The 23,593-nt window shown below is 56.9% G+C and overlaps 1 protein-coding gene across 6 annotated transcripts in view; it reads right to left on the reverse strand.

Moving 5' to 3' along the window:
* The window catches only part of CHD6 (chromodomain helicase DNA binding protein 6), an 89,191-nt gene extending 80,419 nt beyond the window's left edge, over positions 1 to 8,772 (reverse strand). For 5 of the 6 annotated variants that reach the window (XM_065645983.1, XM_065645980.1, XM_065645982.1 and 2 more), the window contains exon 1: positions 8,695 to 8,772. The gene's annotated coding sequence lies outside the window, so the exon portion shown is untranslated. The remainder of the gene's footprint in view (positions 1 to 8,694) is intronic. The other variant, XM_065645981.1, reaches the window with a different exon arrangement.
* Positions 8,773 to 23,593: the final 14,821 nt, after the last annotated feature.

Consider the following 23,593-nt stretch of genomic DNA (forward strand, 5'->3'; position numbering starts at 1 on the left):
ACATCCACCACCAGCTTACAGAGGTCACTTGCTGGATGCTGTTGTGTTGGAGAGGAGCTTCTGCACCAGCAAAGGCTGCACCTGCCATGTCAGCACTGCAAAGCCAGGCCGCCCACCCCAGGAGAGGGCAAAAAGGTTGGCTGGCAAGACCCCTGCCTGTGGCAGTGCCAGGCACTGGGGGAGCCAAACTGCTCCTCAGCATCCAGGAAAGCAACACCCCAAACAACCACAGCCTGAGAGTTTGCGCTGTGCTCTGGTGAGGTCCCACGGCTCACGGCATCTGTTCTGCCTGTACATCCTAAGAGAAACTAGCAGACCTTGGCCCAAAATAGCAACAGACCGAAACCTGCTGTTCTCCAGGCCTGAAAACTTGTATATGGAAGCATCAGACCTACTTCCCAAGTACCTAAAGAACAGGGAGAGAAAGCAAAACGTAGCAAACTCTCCTGATGCAACACAGAGCAAGAACTCCCCTCACCAGCGGCACACCTACCCCACAGCCCTCAGGTCCACGGCCTTACACGGATCTCCACTTCAGCTGCTCTGCCCTGCAAGGTCTGTAACTCCCTGATATTTACCTCCAAGGGCTTCCAGTTTATTCTGAATTTAACTCTCTGGGATACAAGTTCTCCACGATCTCAGCTGAAACTACTTTGAAGAACAGTCTCCAGAGTTCAGATGCCATCTGTAAGTAGACATTCCTCTCAATCATCTCAATGCTTCCTTACATTTGTGTCTTTTACACCATCCCAAGAGACACTCCAGCATAGGAGGGAGAGAGAAGTGCCAAAAATAAATTCTTTGATTCCTCAAGTGCAAATGCTTGGAGTTCAGCAACACCAGGTTTGGTTCCCTCCTCAGCTACTGGCAATTCTTTAATACACTTGGGCAGCCTTTCTAACCTGCAAGCACCCAAGGTCTTGCCCTGACATGTTGCAGGTAAAGCACTACTGAAAGCACATACGGAGAGTAGCCCCTTCTTGTCCCAGCTCATAAAGCCATGCAGCCAGAGGCCAGCTCAGGGAGCAGCGGAGAGAACACCAGCCTGGCCAGGCTAGAAGTCCATGCTTGCAGAGGGAGGGAGCTCCTGTCAGAGCACACCCAAGCTGCCATCGCTAATGCTGACTGCAGAGCATCACTTTGGCAGAGTCACTTTTCTCAGTGGAGCTGGGACCTCAGAGCACACCTGCCCCTTCAGACAGCACACAGGCAGAGCTGCGATGGGTCTCTCCTGGCATCAAGCTGCGTTCGTTTGGGGCACAGACACAGAAGACACCCACTGTGTCCTGGACCCTCCTGGCCAACCAGCACCATCTTCATGGGGTCAGCTAGCCAGCGGGCAAGCACGTGGCATCAGCTGCACCCAGCTACCAAGAGACTCTTGTCCCTGGTAGCCTACAGACTTCAGTGTCCTTTGACATGTAGCAACATGAAGACCAGGCAAGCAAGCCCTGGACACAACAGCAGCGCACGGGTCCCACAGACCCATGTCTTAGCCCACTCTCCCTGCATGTATCTGTCAGAAGTCCATGCCAACACACCTTCCACATCTCCTCTCCCTCCATACCTGGTAAGCCACTCATTTTCTGACCCCTTCCTTCAGCGGACATCTCTGGAGGATCTAGCGTGCAACAAGGGCCAGAAATCCCCTTCTGCTGTGTGGCAGGCATCTCCTGCTCCCAGCTCAGGGTGGCAGGAAGAGCAGGAGGTAGAGCTGGATCCAGGAAAGGGTTTAGGAGCATTATCCAGAACTCCTCAGCCCTAATGTCACACTCCACTCAGCAGAGCAGCCAGCGGAGAGCCTGTCTGGAAACCCGAGAGCAGCCTCTGCAGATAACCACATCCCCACAGAGTGCACTCTCCCTGCCAGATGTGGGCACAGCTGTACCTATCCAAACACACACAGCCTGTGAGCCGGCAGTCACACCTCACTGCAGGGCTCCCCGAGAGGCTGCATTCACTGAAATCACAACTACTAAAGCTTCCAAGAGCCTGTGCCCATAGTGACCCACTCCTTCCTTTGCCTTCCAGATTCAGGACCCTGGTCCTCACTCTCAAAGCACAATAGTGGACTGGCCCAACTCCAAAACAGTGATGTTATTCTCAGCCTTCAGGGCAAGGACGTGGAGCAGCCTCTATGACTGGCCCACAAATCTGTAGCCGCCTCTGTGAGAAATCAGGGTAACCACAAACCTCAGCACCTTCCCAGTACGTGCAAGCCTTGCTTCAGGCACTCTCCCACAGCATCACCGCACAGCGAACAAACAGAGCACAGTCTCTGCTGTCTGTGGTGGAGGAGGGAATCCTGCCTTTATGCATGCACACAAGTGCATGCCGGGAGACGCTCCGATACCCTGGTGAGGGGCACCCTATGGGGACCAGGAAAGATCACTGAGAAAAAGGGCTTCACCTGCGCTAAAGCGACAAGCAGAGGAGCATACAAATGAGAGCAGTGCGCTGTGCGCTCCCCCGCCCGCCGCTCCCTGCCCAGGCCCAGCAGCACAGGGTACAGCGGGGAGGTACCACACGTGTACAGAACCCATCATGAGAACAGCGCTCTCTCCTCTGATCCTCAATTAACGGACACCTAACACTTAAGCTTCATTTTTTCTTAAGTATGTTTTAAGTTCAACTGAAGTGGATGAGACATTTAGGGTTAAAGGTGCTCTGCGCACAAGAGCTAGAGAACTCAAGGCAGCAGCTCACACAAAAATAGCAGCTTTCACAGCACGTCTATAGCAGAGCACTAATGTTTATTCTTGTATCTAGGACTGACTTTAATTCTGCCCTGATGCACACATATAACAAAGCATTACTGTTTCTTAAAGAACCAATACTTCACCTACCTATATGTCAAAAAAGTGAAAGTCCCTAAAAACTTTGCATCATCCTTGCTCCTGCATGTAGCACACCAGCACACTGCTAATGCTGGAGTTCAAAGGCAGCCACTGAGCACACGTGAACTGCAAAATGAAAACCAGAAAGCATATAAAGCAACTTAGTTATCTAACTACCTTCATGACTTTGGAAAAGAGGTTTAATAAGTGGATGTTTTTTGAAGGAAACTCAACTAAGTCCACGTAACAAATGTCTATTTCTAGTGCAATACAGAGGGACCAAAGTTCTCAGCAGTGGCTGCTAATGTGGAGGGCCTCTTAGCTGAAGTCAGTCAATTAGCTAAAGTCCTGCTTTTGCCTTCAAAGAAATGCAGATGAGATCCCTCCGGGGGAAGGGGTGGGGGTCTCCCATCCCAGGGAGGCAGTGAGAGCTGCAGTTTTGTCCCCATAGCACTGTCAGCAGGTCAGCTGCAGGGACACCAGCACCTGCACCGGCTTTTGGCCTGGGGTCCCTCACAGCTCATGCCTTCCTCACCTTAGTTCCTGTGCTAGAGCTCCCAGGCTGCAATTTAAACACACGCTTTAGCACCGTATATGATACTGAATGAAACAACCCTGCCCCTCCACTGCCCACCTGTCCCTCCCTTGCAACAACATGCACGTTATTAGGGACATGCAGCCAGTTCACAGGGCTGGGTTGACACCAGCCTGACCCCAGGTATTGTCTCCTTTTACTCCAATGCAGAGCAGGGCTCCATAGTTCCCACGCTTTCATGGAAACATTTAGAAAACACAATTGCTCCACAAATTGACACTGACAAGTGTAGTTTTCCCCTGCTTTTGGCACAGTCACCTCAAGAGGAAGCAATGAGTTACCTGCATCTCAACCCAGACTTCCCACAACTGATCCAAACAGCAGAAAGAGCCAGACAAGTGTCAGAGAGCTTCACCAGAAGAGATCTAAACTTAATCTCACCAGTTATAACACAATTAAAAAACAAAGCACAAAAAACCCCCCAAACCAACCAACCAGATGACACTAACCTATACTAGTGCAACGTTAGGGCTGCATAAAGTGAAGGCAAAGGCAAGACTGCAGAAGATGTGCTGTACCTCCTAGGACAGACGTTAATACCATCACTGTCAGACTGCGACCGAGCAGCATCCCTCACGGGGAAACCCGGGCTGGAAGTGTGATGTGCACCCCACGGCCAAGCCAACATCTCATCGTCATGATAACACTCGCACTTGATCCACACCCAAGGCACCTCTGCAAGCGCATGTCCAGCGCCCACATAAAAACAAAGAGGGACTGGGACTCAGTTCCCACACTTCTCATGTTCATTTCTGGACTGAAGAGAGTGTTTTGCTCCTGTTAGAGCAGGATTTATGCTTCCTACAGGCTGGGAATCCCCTGGAGGCAACAGGCTGTAGTATGGAACAGTGTGCACCCCTTACCTCCCACCGACCCTCCGCAGGGGGAAGGTCCTGCACAAAGGACGGGCCGAGCGCTCCAGCGACCTGCTCGGTGCACACACAACCAGGGTCCCCAGGTCCCCTCTGGGCACCGGGCCGAGGGCAGCGCGGGGCAGGAGCCCCACACCGGGCAAACAAACTCAGCCAGCGTTGAGCTGCCTGTCCGAGGAGCCGGGTGTGCTCAGGCGTTCCCCAGGGCACAGCCACCACCTTTCCCCAGATACTGCTCAGGGACCTGCCTCAAACATTAAAGCCCAGCCACAGCGTCCCAGGTGTTTTCTACTTCTTAGGCTGACCGGGCACATCCAGCAGAGCAATGCTGAAAATTAATAGCCACGTATTGGCAGATTGTTAGGCTGCATACCAGATTTTCCCATATAAGGGAAAGTTGAAGGCATTGTCCTATCACACGGAAAACATCTCGCACCAGCCCAAGATATTAGAAAGCAAAATGAGTCTCCTCGTGTCACAAGCTGACACCCACAGCACCACGTTTTTCCCCTTCTGCTGGTGGTTTGGTCAGCTTGCTTTCCCAGCCATTACTCCCAGCAGAGGCTGGTGCCTGAGGATGCCAGGGTTGCTGGGACGGGCACGGCCAGCGCGGCGTTGGCAGCACGGGGGCTGCTGCACGGGCCTGTGCCGCCTCAGAGGGTTCTGCTCCCACCACCACCACGCTGGCAATGAGGCACTGACATTGCCACCGTTCCCTGAGTGAAGTGTAACCCTGTTTCTGTGCTTTTTTAGGGTGCTGAGGACCCAAGATACAAACCCTGCATGCTGTCACCAACCCTCTGCCTCCAGCAAACACTGCCACTCGACTACACCCCGACCATTCACCCTGACCATCTCCTCCCCCTTCGCACAGCCTGTTGGCCCCACTACAATTCTGCCTCTGCTTCCACGGAGCAGGGCGAAGTCACCAACACCAGAGGCTGACGCCACTGTCCAAAGAGAGAAATGGGATGAGCAAGGAGAAACGCTTCCACTGCTACTTATAGGAGACACAACAACGAGCCCCCTCATCTCCCCTGAAGTCCCGTGAGAATCCAAGCACCCTGCTTGCCAATGTCTCTTTAAGACAAGTTCAGAGAAGCCTCTCTACGCATGCCTGCTTCCCAGCCCCAACACAGCCAGTCCACATTCCTGCACCAAGGGCTCACTCACAGTGCAAGGCTGATCAACCCTCTCCCCTCCTTCACAAGGGGAAGCTTCTCCTGCATGCTGATGCACATGATACCAGCTCTTATCTCCGCAAACCCCAGACAGGCCAGGACACCGCCTCATGCAAAAAACAAAGGGCTGCTCCAGCAGCCGAGCTCTCAGCCTTGCCACCTCACAAAAACAAGTTCACTTGCTTGTGCAAACTCCTCTTGAAATAACACAACCCGTTAAAGTGAAACACTTTATATTATCCATCTGTAAAAGTTTATGTCTTTGGAGAATCTCTTGAGAAAATATTAAAGATCTCTCAAGGAAGAGTAGATCTTAAAAATTATTGAGATACTTCTAAAGAGGGACAGGCAGAGATTCACCTCCTGTTAAAGAAATATGGTAAAAAGCAGTCGAGAAAATGAAGCATTCCTCTGAGAGCCTCCTCCACTAAGCCACTAGAAGTCAACAGACCCCAACAACACCCACGGCACCGACCCTCAGGGTTAACGCTGCAATATCAGGGGCCAGCTGCCTGAAGACCAGCAGCTTAGACAGAGCCACTCTTCCCTAACACCAACACGCGGGATAACGGAGGTGAACTCAAGCCACTAAAAAGGTATGTGCTACCAAACCAGATAGAGCGCTCAGAACAAGGTAACGAGGGACCCTGACAGCACCTTTCGCAAGAGATGCGCATTATTCACATGCTGCTAGCCTTGAGAAACAGCACAAGAGCTGCCTTAGTTTCACAGATTCACACAGGCAAGGTTTTAACACATCCGTACTAGCCTGCAGCCTTCGCAGCAACAGGGCAACCAACGTTTCTGCTTAAAGAATATGAGACAAGAGGCAGAAACAAATAGCCACGGCTGCAGGATGGGCTTCAAACTTAATGGAAGTGAAAATGAACCAAGACCAGTCTTTCTCCAAGCCCTCTCATTGACTTTGGCTTCTATTTGAAGAAGAATAATACATACTTTCAGTTCTGCTGTGCAAGGTACAGGCAGACATTTTGATGGGATGCAAGTCTACAGGTTGTCATGCTTTACAGCTTGAAGCACTCGAGGGGTAACATTCCGCCAGCTTGACCCCACCGCTGCTGCGCTTCCCATCTCTGCAGCGAAGGAAACTCAGCAGCACATCCAATGCTCCCAAAGGACCAGCAAGTTTAGGCAACTGTACAAATTCAGAAACGATGGGCAGAATTAGCTTTTCAAAAGCAAACGGATAACAACATTAAGCTTTGTAGTGGAAGAGGAATCAATTTTCCACTGAACAAGTGGGAAAGGAACCCAGTGGCAGCCCTGAACAAAACCAACCCAGTTGCAGGCCAGAAGCCTCAAGAGAAACAACCTATTTACTACAGGAAGAATTTACTCCCAGAACAAAAATATGCTGTTATTGCTTCATACTTCAACAGCGTTTCCAAAACAACAATTTCTCTGCAAAGCAGCACAGCAGAGCTCCCACATGAACGAGGTAAACAATGGGCAAGGAGAGGTAAGGCAGCACCTATTCCCGTGCCATCACCAGAACGAGCCCAAAAGCAACAGCAACACTTCATGGCAGGGAAAATACTTGCAGAGCCCAGTGTTCTCTCCTCCGGCAACACCTTAATCCAACTGACCCTACATCAATTACAAAGACACAGGCAGCACCAGCTACCAAATATCTGTAGCCCTGTAAGTGCAGGGGTCAGGGATAAACACACGGCAACTCCAGCCACATCTGTCTGCCCACGCGGAGCCTCTGCCAGGGACTGCAGAGGGGTGCGGAGACTTCTGCACAGACCTACAGGACGCTTTGCACAACCACAGCAAACCATCTCTACCTTTCTCTCCTCATTCTCCAACCCCAAAAGCATTTGCTGCATTTCCCAAGCAGGAGGAAAACAACAAAAAAGCCCGAGCTTTTGGCTAAAAGCATCCCAACTCACTGAAGATATAAACCAAGCACTTTGCATAGCAAAATCACTGAAAAGCTCTACCACAGCAGGGGCCGGCAGCAGACCAAGCAGAACCAGCTCTCCGCGTTACGAGCAGTCTGCCTGGCCTCCGAGGTCCCCGACTTTACTGTGAGTTTAGCGTAGTTGTCAGGAAGGCAAATCGATAAACAGAAACCGTTAGCTGCTCCAAGACGGGTGTGCACACCAGGCAGCAATACTGGCAGGCGATTTCTCGTCCTCTTTCCACATTCTGCTTGCGTGCATTTCCCTCATTTACCCTACAAACCTCATTGACCCAGACTAAAACCAACCTCAATCGCCAGCAAAAACCACTGCTAAGAACAGGGAGAATTCCACAACGCAGCCACCAAAACACAGCGGCCGTGCGGCTGCGTGGGGCGACTCCAGCGCGATGACTGCGGCGAACGAGACACGACTCCGGCGTGACTGCGATGCCGCTGCCGAGACATGGCTGCGATTTCACCCCGAGCCACGGCAGCACAGCGGGACGGACCCGCCGACCAGCGGGACGAGCCGGCCGCCCGGAGCGGAGGGAACGGCCCTTTAACCGGATCCCCCCCTCCCCTCCGCCCCCGATGCCCTTGCTGGGCGGGCGCCGGGCAGCGGGAAACCCGTGCCCCAGGGCCTCAGGCCGGCAAAGGGACCCGCTTCTCCCCCGCCCGCGAAGTTTAAAGACTTAATTATCGATTTTCTGGAGCACTGCGGCCGGCACGGCGGCGGGCGGCTGCGCCCCGCGGGCAGGCTCCCGGCGGGCAGGCTCCCGGCACGCCGCAGCCCGCCGCGCAGCTCGGCGGGGGCCGGGGGCCTCACCCCCCTCTACCCCGGCCGGGAGGAGCCTCCGCGCAGCGCCGGGGGGAGCCCGCCCCGCCTCCGCCCCCGGCCCCCGCACCGCCGCGGCTGCGGGGGGCGCCGGGCCTCGAGCTGCCGGCCAGGCCCGGCCTTCCCCGGGCCGGGGGCGAGCGGCAGAACGTGGCCGGCGAGAGGGGCCGCGGACCCTCCGCTGCCGGCGGCCCCGGGGGGTGGGGTGGGGCGGGGGAGGGCGGCGAGGAGGAACCGCGGGGGCGCCGCCGCCGCCGCCCCTCCCCCGCGGCCGGAGCCATGACAGGGCCGGCGGCCGCCCCGGCCCCGCCGCCCGCCCCGCGGCCCGCGCCGCCGAGTTCATTCATAGCGCCGCCCCGGCGCGGCCCCGCCGCCGCCCCCCGCCCCGCCACCGCCCCCGGCCGCGCCGGGCGGGCGAACCCAAAAGTTCGGGGCAGAACTTACCTAAAATGGCTCCTCGGCCGCCCAAATACAAACAGCTATTATTTGGTGAAGTTTAGCCCAGCACCCTGCAAGGACACCCTAACCTCGCCCGGGCACGCCCCCGCCCCGCGCCCATTGGCTGTCGGCCGCCACGCGCCGGCGCCCATTGGCAGCCCGGCCCGTCAGCCGCGCGGCGTCCGCGCCAAGCTTGGCTGCAGCGCGCCCGCCGCTCGCTCCATTGTGCTCCTGTTTGCACCGATGAGAGCGCGGCGGCGATTGGCCGCGCCGCCGCCCCCGCGCGCCGCCCCCCGCCGCCGCCCCGCCCGCGCCCTCCACGTCTGCGCCCGCCGCTCGTTCCCGGATGTGAACCGGCCCCGCCGGGGCCTGTGGCGCCGCCGCCTGCCCGCCGCCCCCCGCGGGCGTCCCCGGGCGGCCTCGGCCCGCGCCTCGCTGCCCGCGGGCGCCCAGGGCCGCCTGAGGCCTCGAGAGGTGCGAAGGCGCCCGGGAGCGGCCCCGCTGAGAAAGGGTTTCTGTGGGAGTTCTCACGGCCGGGGCTGCTCGGGGGCCCGTGCGTGGTCACACGGCCCTCGGGGGCTTTGCACAGCGGCCGTGGTCCCTCCGGCTCGGCGCCCCGGCAGCCAGACCAGCAGCACCCGGGGTGCCTGAGGAGGCGTGCGCTGTGTCCCTGCTCCGGAGGGGCCAGGGCTGCAGTGCGGAGTCGCTGCATCCTCCCCTGTGGAGAGCTGCTCTGAGCGAGTGAGCTCCAGCACCAGAGGGAAACTCTGCTAGAGCTAATTAGCTCTGCTGAGACGCAGGGCTGATGAACCCAGGGCAGCGCAGCCCTCGTGCAGCCATCCCACTTGCCCAGGGGATGCTGGCACATCACTGCACCCGCTGAAGCCCTGGCTGGTTCGGCAGCAGCGAGTGCTGATGCCCTGTGCTGTCCGGCTGGCACGTCCCCTTGGCGCCTTCCCTCTCTCCCCAGGTGCTGTTCCCTTGGCTCTTCTGCTCTTCTGCTCCTGGGCGGCACCACCGGGCAGTGCGGGTGTGCTCTGGAGGTACCTGTCACTGCACTTGTGTAGATCAACCAGAGGGCACAGCCAAGGGACACAGATCTATCATGGAGCTACACCCGCCTCATTCCACGCCTCCTCCAGGTCCCCTGCACAGACCAGTACAGCGCTATCCTCTTCCCAGTAAGGCAGGGCTTCCTTCTCTGCTGCATTCCCCTTTCTCCTTTCTCACTTGGTCCAACCGCATTTTCACCCTCCACCCTTTTTCCTCTCTCAGCCTCGCTCCTTGCCCAGGGATGGCACTGCTGGACACTGCTGAGATCTCACATGTACGTTTTGTCTCTCCTGGCCCCCAGGTTCAGATTCTGCTTATAGAAGGTCAACATGCATGAATTATTCCTCTCCAGTGCCTTCCTCTTTCCCTAGTCCTGCCTACTCCTCTAGCCACCAGGCGTGCCTCTACCTGAGCTTTTCGTTTTCATCCTGCGCGGGTCAACCTTCGGCCAACCTTTACCCTCCCTCTGTCTCCAGAGCAGCACCTTGTGTGAAGAATGCCTGTAAGGTGGCATTAATTGGTACTTTATGACCAGAAAACCAAAGCAGCTTATTTTCAGATTGACCACTTTCTGGTCAGTTGGTCTTAAAAGAACACTTAAGGGTAGTTAAGTGACTCGTTGCTGTACATGCAAAATAGGTGGCCCAGTTGTTAGGAAATGCTGAAGCAAGATCCCTCCCCTGCATGAGAATTCATCTGGCAAATATAATTTGGGAAGGCATTTTAACACCTTCGTTATAGACTTGCAGAAGTGTTGGTGGGAAGGGACCACAGCAGGTTATGTTAGTGATTTCCAGAGGTCACTCCTCAGCACCGCTTTGGTGACCAACACAAGGTGAGATCAGACATGGCTCTGCCTCCCTGACCCTTAATGCCCTCCACAGCCAGCCATTGCCCCACCTTTGTGGTGACCTGTGCCAAGGCTGCACCATCCTCCCAAGAAAAGGGTTTTCTTAGCATCCCACCTGAGCCTTTCAGGACTCGCGTTGTGGTTCTTGCTCCTTAATGTAGCACCAGGCACTACCAAGGAGGATTTGACTCCATCATTCCTGTAACTGCCCTTCCTGTGCTTGTAGCCTGCTGTTCCATCAGCTCCTCAGTATCTCCGCACCAGAGGAAACTGACCCAGCTCCTCCATTCTTTTTCTCCACTTGTATTCAGGGCCCTGCGCCCACCTTGCTCTTCCATCACTGATGCCCCTCTGGCTTCTCAGTATTCTGGGCCCCAAAATTGGATGCAGTAAAGACAGAATGTATGATTTTATAATAGAAACTCATCTACCAATCCAGTCTTAATGCAGGCCACATCTGTTATATTGTTTACGGAGTGGGATTGCTGTGTTTTGGACAAGGTCATTTGGAGAAGAGTCCCAGTGTCACTCGTTTTCCTGTGCTGGGGCCACCCAACAGCAGAGTTCACGCTGGCTTTGTGAGGGGACCAGGTGGGACTGAATGGTGCACCCAAACTGGGACCATTCCCACCTGGTCCCCTCACAAAGCCAGCGTGAACTCTGCTGTTGGGTGGCTCCAGTGCCTGTTGACACCAGTACTGGACCCCTCCTCAGCCTCTCTGGAAAGCAGAATTGAGTCCTCAGCTTGGTTATTCCCAAATCCTCCTGGGCACAGGATGTAACCCCTGTGTGTGCAGAGCGCTCAGCTGAACAGAGCTGGGGTCAAGCATCATCTGGAGCACAACCTTGCTGCCAGCTGCCATCGTTTTACACCATCTTTGGGATCAGCGCATAATAGTTATAGTAATAATAATAATAATAACAACAACAACAATAACAATAATTTGGCCTCTACGGAGAGGGATTGTGACAGTCCCCCTGGCCAAACTCCTCTGGGCTCAGGACACCCCCATACTTCACTGGCCAGGGGATCCTGCCTCCTCCCGGGAAGCGGGGCGAGCTCTGCACCGGGATGCATGGAAGGGCCATCAATACCTGCATCATTACCTTCTGCTGCCCTCCTCATGCATGAAGATCCACCGTGGCCCTGATTTACAGATGTGTCCCACCCCAATGAGGAATGTGTTACTGTTACGTACTTACCTTGAACCCAATGTTAACTGGAATCAGGAAAAGCAAAATGCAAATGATGTTGGTTACTCACAACATCTCAGCTATGCAACACTGAGAAATGCGAAAGAAAGCAACGAGAAAATTATAGAAATAATACATTTTGTTGTCTTTCACAGAACATCAGTGGGAAAGGCAGAGGCTGACCTGCAGCTGACCCTCCTGCCAGGACATCGGCTCTTTGGGTGCCTGTGCCTTTCTTCTGGCCAGTGTCCGTGAAGCTGGAGAAGTGTCATCATTTGGGGCCTGGTGGTACCTGGATGTGCTCCTGGTTACAGAGAGCTCCTGAAGACTCCCAGAGTCTGCAGGGAGTTGGGCACAGGCTCCTGAGCTATGTCCCAAGGTTGCTGGTTGTGACCTGACTCATGTCCACTGTGTGACTGGGGCAGTGACTTTGCTCCAGCAGCTGCTGCACACCAGCACCCCTGGCTGCGGGGCTGCCTGCGGCCACTGCCTGCAGCTCTGCGCCTGGGTGCAGACACAGCAGTGATGGCTGAGCTCGTTACCAGGGATGGAGACCTCTGACATTGCATGCTACTCTTGCAAATGTCACTGGTTTATCCAAGACACAGATTTTGCAGCAGAAGGTGCTGCCTCCACCCAGGCTGAGTGGTAGCACCATGCCTACAGACTCATACCAACTGCGCTGCTTCTCCCGGACAGGAGCCCCGGAGATTTCCAATACCTGCTTAATATTCAGTGACAGTACGGATTTCCCAGGCACACCTCAGTGCCACAGCACATTCGGCTGGGAGGGTGCATGTGCCGGCACACCACAGGTCTGTGCAGCCTCGGGCAGCCCCATCGCCATGCTGGGCACACTGCCACTGCGAGGACAGGCGCTGGCTGCCCTGGGGACGCCTTCGGCAGCGGGAAGGAAGGAGTCCCTTGAGGCTGAAGAAATGCCAAGTGTTTCCAGGCTAAACTCATCCTCTTGCAGAGAGGGACACTCCCGTGCTGCCTGCAAGACGTGCCTGCCTGGGCGCTGCCGAACCCCGGGTGCTGGGGTTCCTGCCCATCGTGCGGGCACGGGCAGGCAGAGCAAGTGTGAGCTCCCTCTAGCTGATGGGCCACCCTGTGACACAAGCCCAGGGAGATAAAGACTTTTCTCCATGGTGGCAGCCCTCACCCAGGAACAGGGCAGCCACTCCACAGGTTTTGGAAGCAGTCTGAAAAGGTGATTAAAGGATATTCTCTAATGCTAAGCATCTGAAGGCTGGAGCTGTGGGAATGGTGCTCCAAAGTTGCGCTCTGGCACCAGAGATGGGAGGTGACATCCATGGGACCATGGAAAGATTTGCCAGCAGCAGGTTCCCAGTGCTCTCAGTGAAATCCCTGGGACACTTTCTGCTCAAGTTTTGTGGCTCCTGTTGCTTGAGAGCTGCCAGCTCACAGGTGCTTCTAATCACTTCTCCAATTACCAAGAGTGAAGGGTGCTTAACATGCAGCTCATCATTAGCCAGTCCCTGAGCATCCATCACCCGCCTCCCACGTGAGCTCTGCTCATCCTGTGCGTGAAACTGAAGCAGAGCCACGGCCATGACCACCCCTGGACAGACACAACAGAAATAATGTCACAAATTCAAATTACACAGCCCTCAGCTCTTTAAGCACTGTTTCTCTCCCAGCACACTTTCCTCTTGCTGACTCAAACTGATTTTTGTTCCAGGCAGGTTCCTCGCCAGGCTGCTCCTTCCCCAGGCGCCTATTGAGCACCCAGCGTGATGTGGGGTCTGGTGCCCACAGGAGCCTCACCTGCTTTGCTTTACCCCAAAAGTTAATTCCTGCGACTTCTCCAGCCCTGACCTCACTGTCAGTTCCTGGGGAAGCTGGTTTGACATCTGATCCCCTGCGTGGCTCTGGAGGATGATGCTGGTGTTGCCTCCATGGTGCCTACAGACCATTTAATCCCTTTGGGTCTCTAGGAGCTATTCTCAGGGCTCGCCCAGCTGTTCTACCTTTCCTCTTCACAGGCCATGAAGCCAGCCAGGCCTGTACTTTAAGGGTTTTCCGTATGCTTGTAGCCAGAAAGGGTAGAATCCTAGAAACGAGGAACCTTTGGGACCAGCTGGTGCTAATGCCAGCTAACACCACGCTGCCTGGGACCCGGCTCTCCCGGAAACCTCGGCAATGGAGACTCCAGCCCCAACCTCCTCATGACTGGCAAGATTTCTCCCATTGCCTACCTTGAATTTCCCTGTGATAATGTAACCCTGCTTCTCCTTGCGTTATCCAGCACGAGCAGATTAATCCCTTCCTCATTGCAGGAATCATTTACATTCCTCAGACTGCTGCTGCAGCCCCCTGTGCTCTCTCCTACCAATTAAGCAGTCCCACGGCTTGCTGTTTTTTCTTGCCAATCATGTTTTCCAGGTCTCTGACATCCTTCCCTGCATCCTCTCCAACCAGCCCAAAGGGCAATGTCCAGCTTTAGCCGCCTTCTCCAGCCACAGCTTCCCGGTGCCATGGAGAAATCAGAGCCGCATCCAGCAGCTCCAAAGCCCTCCCGGTCACACATCCCAGCATTGTGTTTGCCCCTTTTTGGCTGTTAGCTCCCTGCTCTGCTGTGATTTATTAGAGTGTCAGGTCCTTCCCCTGAAAATTACTCTCTTGCTCCTCATTTCTTGTTTATACAATGGCCTTGTTGTGCTGGGACGCTGCTGGCACCGGGCTGTGCTGTGTACTTTTCTGCTCCCCAAGCCTGTTTATCTAATTTGTCAGTGAGGGTGGTGTGGAGGAAGAGTTTGGGGTTAGGAATCTGCATTCCAACATGATTCCCACTCTTCCTATCTTCCTATTTTGTCTGCAAGTCCTGTATCCCGTTATCTCACCTGCTGGCAGCTGCAGCCCAGAGGTAGTTACCCGAGCTGTGACCAGCACTCGTTTTATAGCAGAGTTAGACTGAATAAGATTTACAACTTGCTTCTGAGCTTCTTTTATGAACCTGAGTCAAAGCACTGCAAACATCAAGATCTAGACACTGTGTTTCCCATTCTTCTGTCAAAGACTGGGTTTGCCACGGTTTTCCCATGAGAAGTCGATGCTGGCGGCTGCTCCTCCAGGTGCTGTCCTGTGGGTCCTGGGGCTGCTTTGCTGCTTGTCTTGGCATTTCCCAGGGGACCGAAGCTGTGCTGAGCACTCAGCCGTCTTCTTTTTAAAAGGCCTCACAGCGCTGCCCTTCTGCTGCTGCAGCCCCCTCGATTTTGGCTACATCCCTCCCACTTCGGGCTCTCCTGCTGCCAGCTCTGCCTGCATCTGCAGAGAGAGCAGCCAGGCCTGGCCTGCCTGCACCGCTTGGTCTCTCCAAGCTCCCCAGCCCTGTTCAGAGCTGTTGCACTTTTGCTGGTGCTAATTGCACACGCTGATCCAGGCTGATGCACGGGGGCAGTGAACGCCCCCGGCAGCGCAGCATCCCAGTCAAGGGCTTCCCCTTGCCGCCCTGCAGCATCTGTCCCGGCTCTGCCTGTCCCCTTCCTCCCCATGCGCTCTCATTGCCTTGCTCACTGAATCCTTCTTCTTTTCCCTTTGGCCTTCTCGATTTTGCATTCCAAGTTGATACATTTGCATTCGAGCCTGCCCGCCTGCTTCCCAGCCGCTCCCCAGCCAGCTGGTCCAAAGCTGGTAGATTTGGAGGGAGCCCGGGATGCTCCCACCTTGCCATGGCCCTTGGCGTGGCCTTTGGCGTGGGCTCCCGCAGCCAGGCTGGTGAGACACAGGTGGCAGAAATGGCCAAAAATGGGGGGTAGCAGAGGACTGGAGCATGGGGTGCTTGGGGTGCACAGAGACAGGACAGGACCCAGCCGGCTCAGGGAAACTTGATGTAAGGACAAGACTTTTCCCATGAAGGTGGTCAGCCCCTGGCCCAGGGCTCACAGAGGTCTGGGCTCTCTGTTTGTGAAGGTATTTGAACCGTCCCTGAGCAAAGCCCTGAGCACCTTGGCCTGACTGGCCCTGCTCAGAGCAGCGTGTTGGACTCAGTATCTCCAGATGTCCCTTTTCTCGCTCCCAAGCTCTGGCTCTTTCCCTCTGCAAGAGAAGGATCTTCTTCATGTCTTGGCATCACTCATCCCACTTATTTCCCCCTGCCCTCTGCATCCATGCCCTGGAGGTCAGACACAAAGCCAGAGCCTTTCTTCTCTACTCACCTCTTCCCCCCAAAAAATCACTTCTAATGCTTTGAGAGTGTTTGCTGTACAGTTTGTCCCTGCTCTCCTGATCCCACACCAGTCGCTTGGGTAGAGACGTTCTCCATCACCACGATGTCCCGGGCTTTGGGTCAGCCTGGCAATTGCTCATGAAAGCCCCTCGCCGCAGAGGGGTGGCAGCCGGGTTCTCCCTGGATTGCAAACCAAACATATCCAGCCTTCATATACAAAGCAACACATTCCTCCTTAATCCCCTGCCTGTCTTTCCAGAACAAGCTGCATCCTTCCATATTAATATTCCAGTCATGTGGCTGAGCCCACCGAGCCTTTGTTGTGCCAATTAAATCATAATCTTGATCACACATTAAGACTTCCAGCTCCTTTTGTTTATCCCTCCCAAGCACCCGATGGGGCAGGCGTGCAGTGGGCTGACCCCTTGTCATCGTCTGTGCCCAAGGGCTGTGCTGGAAGTGCCACCTCCAGGGTCACCTGCGTCTCCTCCAAGCTGTGGTTGTGGGGCTGCAGACCCAGCTGTGCCCCAGAGCCGGTGCCGGGCTGGTCCCGGGGCAGACGGGCAGCGCTGGGGCTGGTGAGGCTGGTGCCACTTCTGCTTCCATCACTGGTGCCAGCAGGGCAGGGAGGGTGGCCAGGGGGACGCAGGAGGGTGAGCAGCGAGCAGCCAGGCTGGGCTCTGAACATCGTCTGCCCCAGTGCTGCTGGAGGCAGCTGTTGGGCAGGGGTGACACTGCCTGGGGACAGCCCGTCCCCCCGCTGGAGTCACGGCAAGGGGCCAGTGGGAGGGATGGGATGCCCAGGGCCCTTTTGGTCTGCAGGGTCAGTGGTGGCACCAGAAAAGGCTCTGTGTGTGCGCGCACATGTACATGTGTGTGCATGTGCATACATGTGTGTGCGACTGCCGCGTCCATCCCGCTCTGCAGCAGCTTCCCAGCACAGCACTGGAGCTGGGAAAAGCCAGGTTTGGGTTATTCCAGCTGCAAGGCAGTACTTGGGCATTTCAAGAGTCTGCTGCAAATCCAAGCTCTGGACATGCGTGAGAGTCTTCTCCTGGAGCTTCCTGCTTTTCTCATCAACACCAGCTTGGAAAACGAGCCCCATCCAGCCCTGCTCAGAGCAGCCCTGAGCGGTGGGATGCTCCCTGCCCCGCTGTGCCGGCACGTCCTGTGGATTTAAGGCCAGACTCCACTCAGAGCGACCAAGTCTTCATTACCTAGAAGCAAGCCATCTTGTAGCAGAGCCCAGGGAAATCAATATCGCAAAGGAAAATTAGCTCATTAAACAGCCATCAATGCAAATGTGAGGAGCGCTCACATCCTCCCACTGTGTCCGTGTGATTGTTTGCTGGATCTGGCCGGAGACGAACCCAGCTTGCTGGGCTGCCGGTGTGCCCGGCACCTGTGCAGGAGCTGGACACCCCCGGGCTGGCAGGGGGGAGCGGAGAAGCTTTCAGGAGCCACCGGGCTGGAGCAGCCCAGGCGATGGACGGGGCTGGGCAGCAGCAGAACGTGCCACCGGCCCTGCCAGCCCCCGGCACTGACAGCACCTTCCTGCCGTGGGGAACCCCCGCTGCCATCGCCTCCCTTTTTGCAGCACCTTGCACAGAAGCAAAAGCCCGTCGGGACACGCTGACCCTCCAGGAGAGGAGCCCCATCCCTGAGCACCACCCCAGGCCTGGCTGTTCCTGCAACTTTCCAGGGAGGTTTTTCCCGTGTCCCGTGCCCCAGGGGACATGAGCTGGTGTGAGCCTGTGGGGTGTCCTGGATGGGGGGCACCCACAGCACGGGTGGCTGCAGGAGCGGAGCCAGAGCCAGGCTCCTCGCGGTGTGCCGGGGGACAGGGCCAACGCGTGGCTGCTGGGACAGGAGGGGCTGAGGCTGGGGCCGGAGTCCTCCAAAGGCCCCGTGAGCCACCCCGCGGCCCTCTGAGCCGGGGTCTCTGCTGCACGTGAACAGGAAAGCAAATAATAAGGGTATTTTTTAAGGTGTCATATTTTAGTGTTTCAATGGTGTGCTGGAGCCGAATACTGTGTGATGGGGAAGTTTCCTCTCTGAAAGCAAAACTCATTTTCATTCTCCTTGATGCAATGGACAATTTACTCCTCTTGAAGACGTCATAGCAATTCTTAGGGAATTAAGGCAATTTGATTCCTTATGGTTTTGTTACAAACCCTGGCGAACCAGCACAATTATTTAGTGGTATTAACGGCATTGAACATTTCCAGTTCTCCATGTGGGCAGAGGGTTGAGCTGTAAATCCCTCACCATGCACCCCTCACCTGCCGAAATGCCGCCTTTCAAGCAGCTGCCTGTCCCCACCATTGGGCAAGCGGCTGGTTTGGTACACGAGGTCACCGACGCCCGTCTCGGTGCAGGCAGCACCTTGGAGCGGCACCCAAGACCCCTGGGCACCCCGCAGCTCCCCGGCACTGTGCAGCCCTGTGGCATCAGCTGTGTGTAACTGATGGGGAAACCAAGTCAGGGAGCAGGCAGATGTCACCTCCTGCCCAACGCGCCTGTCAAGGGGCTGAGGCTACCGGCAGCATCTCCCTCCCCTGCCAGAGAGGGCTCTGCAGTGGCAGCCTTGGAAAAATGAGCCCCTTCAGCCCCGTCCCGATGCTCTGGGCTGGGAGCACGTGGACACGACCCCGCTGAGGCCACGACTGACCTTACCGGTGGGTCACTGAGCACCAGAGAACGAACTCCAGAGCCACAAGGTGTCCATCAGCCCCGGCTCATTGCTGAGCACGAGGGAAGGGCCTCGCTTGCCCTGTTGTGTCCCTGTCAGGGACACTTCTCCCGGGGACAGTGACGCAGTGCCAGCACTGGCAACGCCGTCCCGGAGGAGGGAGGGCGGGAGGACAGGATTTATTCGGGCCCAAAGCAGATAAGTTGCAGGGGAGGAGGAAACCAGGGATGGGGCAAGGCAAAAGTAAACAACGGAAACTTCAGACGCATATTTTTAGGGCAAAAGTGCAGGTTTCTGGTAGGACTGGTCGGGCAGGTGGGAAGGAAGAGCGGCATGAGGAGCAGCCACCTCCAGCACCTTTCCAGCAAGGGCAGACTCCAGGGGAGCAGGAGGGGGGCCTGAGGGTGCCAGCGAGCTTTGGGGAGCCTCCGGGACCCTTGCAGGCTGAGGGTTGCTGAAGAAAGACCCAAAGCTCAGCCCAAGGTTGCAGCACACGCAGGAGAACACCTTTTGACACCATGCAGGGAGGTGGCCGCTCCCCTGCACCTCCACAGCGTCCCCAGCTGTCACCCTTCCCACCGCTCCCCAAAGGTGACCGTGTATCCCTGTTCCCCCGGTCCTGGGTGACCCTGGCTGCTGCGGCTGTGCAGGGGGGGCTGGTGTGTGGCACCCAGTGAGCCAAAATCAGCTCGTCAGCTGCTGCCCCCCCCAAATACTGGTGGCTTTTATTGCCAGCGCCCGGTTGCGGCTGGGGCTGGTGCATCCCAGCAGCCGGGGGCCACGGCCCCCCCTGCACCAGCCCGGCAGCACCAGCCCCTGCGTGCACCGTCCTTGTGTGGTCACGGTCAATGGCAGCTCTGAGGTGGCCACGTGCTGTGGCAGTTTCGGTGCCACCTGAGCTGCCAGGGGAGCCCCGTGCAGGAGGAGGTTGGACTGGCAGCACCTCTGCTCTCCCACCCCGGGAAGGCCTTGGTTTGTAACCAAAGGACCGGGCTGGGCCGTGGGCACGATGCTCTTCTCCCCACCCATGGTCTCCCTGGAGGGGAGATATTCATAAAGACCCAAGTGGGAACAGAGGTGTCTGCATTGGGCAGCAAGGAAATCTTTGCTAAGCCTGGGGTGACTTTCTGCACCCTCCATTGCACCTTGGCCCCCCGGGAGCCCATCAGGCTGCCCGAGGTTCAGGCTGGACCAACCCCTCTGAGATGTCCTCTGCTCCAACACCGGCATGGTGCCGGTACCACAAAATGCCCCCCGGGTCAATGCTGCCTCCCTGCATTCACAAAACCGCAGTTTGGGGTTCATAGCTGAAAGCCTGAAGCTGAACATCCTAAAACTGCTTCAGCAAAAGTAAATCTGCAGGGAGCTGGTCCTGCGGGGCCGTGGGGCGTTCCCGTTCCTGCGGCCCCGCTGGGGCAGTGTGGGGCTGAAGGCGCTGCACAGCCCTCGCAGAGCCGCTTGATCATGTAATTAGAGGCAGTAATTAGGGTGCTCCTCCCTGCCTTGTGTTGCGGGAGATGGAGCCAGGGCTGCTGCTCACAGGCAGCTCATGGCCTCTGCTGTTGCCTCCCTGTTTCATGGCTCCATCCCGGCATCCTGCTGGTGCAGGAGCAGGAGGGGGCTGTGGTGCTGCCGGCGGTGCCAGCGCGGCTCAGCTCCGGTTCGAGCTGCCCGCGCTGCCCGCGCTGCCCGCTCCCTGCCTGTGACCTGCCTGCAACCTGCCTGCAACCTGCCTGCGACCTGCCTGTGACCTGCCTGCTCCTGCCCCCAGCATTTCTAGGGAAGGTTCTGCTCCAGCTGGAAGGTCATGGATAAAGTCAAATAAAAACCTGGCGAGTGCTTCCCCTGCCTGCCAGCGGGGCTGGGCCTCCCCTTCCTCCCCGCCGTGGGCAGGTGGACGCTGCCTGTGACCGTGGCAGAGCTGGGGATGTGCAGCTTCGTCAGACCTTGCCTGCAGAGGCCATCAGGGTGTCCCTGCCCGCCGTGCAGCGAGGGGGTGTCAGCAGGGAGCAGCTCCCTGGGGGACCCAGCACCCCCCGGGTATCGTCTCCAGCGCCGTGCCAGCCGCCCCGCAGCGTCCCCACCGCGGGGAGAGGTGGCAGCTCCACTCTGGCCTCCCCTTCGCGGCAATCAATGGCCGTAATTATTGCTTAGCATCTGAACAGCTAAGCAACTGCTTAGGAACTGAATTACTGCTTAATTACACAAAATTAGGAAGAAATTAATTTTTCCTAACAACATGACATTATTCTCCTCGGGAAAGGGAGCTGCTGCCGTGCTGGGTTTGTGCCGGCACCACAACGCAGTTCAGCATAGTTTTGCTGTGACAGGTTTCTGCAGAACAAAGACAGGGCTGCGGGTTGCAAATGACCACGCCAGAGTGTCCCTGTGTCCCCAGCTTCGCCAGGAACACGCAGTGGACAGATGTGCATGATGGCTTTGGACCAAGTAACTAATCCCATCCCCAGGGCAAACCAGCCTGCAGGCACCAGCGGTGTTTCAGGAACAGCAGCACCAGCTATTGCCGTGCTGGATGCGCCCGCACTCCCCAGGAGCTCCAAAATGAGCCACTTTGGGGCTGTGCCCAGTGCCAGCCCTGCGCGCCCCAGCCCTGCTCCTCTGTCCAGACACCCCCTGGGCCCGAATGTCCTGTCCCCTCAGCCCATCCCCTTCCCACAGCTGGCACCAGCACCCGCTCCTCCTTCAGAACAGCCTCCTTGCCACTAAACCTCGCGGCCCAGAGCGGGTTTATTTCTCTGGGTAGCCCCACTGCCGTCCGTGACTTGGTGCTGGTGCAGGACACAGCCAGGGGATGGGGCACTGCAGTGCCCTGGGGCTGGTGACACTGCTGGTGCTGCCTTTACCGTGTCTCCAGCACGAATGCCATTCGGGCCAGTGAACCAGAGGGAAGCATCCCTGTGACCAGTCCTCAGATCCTGTTCTGGACTGTTGCAGGGCTGTGAAAAGCCACCTACCCAGGGAGCTGCTGCCCGTGCCCCAAGTTCCCCACTGGTATAAATTATAGCAGTTATTTATAACAAAAGCCTGGAGGGAACAAAATGCATCCCCTGCCCTATCCTGCCCGTGCTGGGAAAGGGGCCCGGGTGCCAAAGCCGAGGCCGGGAGCACCAAACCTCCAACAGCTGCCGCCTGCGAACCGGTGGTGACGGTGAGATGGGGGTCCCCAAACACAGCGGCTCCTGCCACTGCCAACAGCCAGCTCGGCACCACTTGCGCCAGGGCAAGGCTGGCGCGGGCAGGGGGCGGCAGGGCGGGTGGGACCCTGCCAGCCCCAGGGGCTCTGCCCAAGGCAGCCAGGGTTTTCCCAGCTGTTGGCCAGAGGACGCAGCCCCAGGCCCGTGGGGACAAGACGCCAGTCGGATGCCGGTGACAGGACAGGGCAAAATAAAGCTGAGGGCAGTGAACCCGGCAGATGCCGCACAGGGGTGCTGGGGAACAACAAGGGGTCTCAGCATCCCACACCGGCTCCTGCCGACCGGCTGGCTCCCGGAGCTGGAAACACAGTTCTCCCACCGCACCAATGCTGCTGCTCCGCGGCGCCTGTGACCGGTGCTGCTGGGAAGAGTCTTGGCGCAGCACCCTCCCAGCGCCCACCCAGATCCTGCGAGGTGCCAGGAGCTGCTCCGGGGTGGGCGCTCGGGGTCACGGGCACATCCTGAGCAGAGAAAAGGGGCCTGGGGGGCCCCCTGCCCTGGCCGGGACCCCCACCTTCCGCAGGAGCCCTTGGCGCCCCCGGCTCTCCTGCCACCTCTGACACCCTCCCGCCTGCTCGCCCTCACTGCCTTTAAAACAAATCGACAAAATAAACCTAACTTGGACTATAACTATGTTTTCTTAATCTGAGAGGAAGAGTCCTGCAGTCAATAAGCAGCAGAGTCCCCAAGGGCTCTTGCTGCTGGGGAAGAATCAAGCCATTGCTATGCTAACAAGTATATTAGCTAATGAAAACAGTACTTAAAATAATCACAATATTTCTTTATTTGCATGTAAAGATGACATAATAAAAGATAATTAGCAGCATGTGAAGCAGTTCTACTACTCAATTTTCTCAGTTTAGCTAATTAATTATCTTAGTAAAATGCATCATTATGGCTAATTTTAGAAAATCTAGCAGCTGCAAGGTCATAGTGGGAACAATTTCAATTTGTAATTGGAAGACACATGAAAGTGAGTCAGATAATCTTTTATTAGATGATAATAATAATAATGAATCACATGGGTATGTATATTAAGTACTTTAAGAGGCAGAAAATGCACTGAATCATTTAATAACGAGTTTCCATCACGGGCTGTTGGGGGATTGCGGGGGCACTCGGCCCTTGTCCCTGCCTGACAGGACACACGTCCCCGTGCCGGACCGGGGGAGCCTCTGTGGGGCTGCTCTGGGCACCCGGCCCCCCAGGCTGGGCCTGCCCCACACCAGGGCCCGGACAGGAGGACACCGGGTTGGGGGCGCAGGGGACAAACCTCCCTCCCCCGGGCCGGCCGGGGGGCTGCCCTGGGCCCCTCTGCTCCCCCCAGCACTCGCTGGGGCCTGCACCGAGGGGCCGGAGGGCTGCGGGATGTCCCAGCACGAGCCGGGAGGAAGAGCGTGAGCTGCTGGGGATGCTCGAGGTGGCACAGGCGGCACAGGTGGCCTGTGTGAGGGGCATCAAAACCCACTGTGGGGCTGGGGTTGGGAGAAGCTGGGGAGGGAGCGCAGGACCCCTGCCCCGGTGCCCGTCAGACCCTCGTGCCGGCCCCGTTCCCCCGGCCCCGTGGGGACACCCCCGCTGCTGCGGGGGCTCTGCCCTGCCCAGGCAGCGGTTTGACCTCCCAAAAGCAGCCTGTTCCCCTGCAGCCGGGGAAGGTGGTGGTGGTGCCCACGCACCGCGATTCCTCCGGTCCCAAAGGCACTGGGGTT

Source organism: Caloenas nicobarica, chromosome 15 (genome assembly GCF_036013445.1).
Source record: "Caloenas nicobarica isolate bCalNic1 chromosome 15, bCalNic1.hap1, whole genome shotgun sequence".
In the NCBI taxonomy this organism is placed as follows: Eukaryota; Metazoa; Chordata; class Aves; order Columbiformes; family Columbidae; genus Caloenas; species Caloenas nicobarica.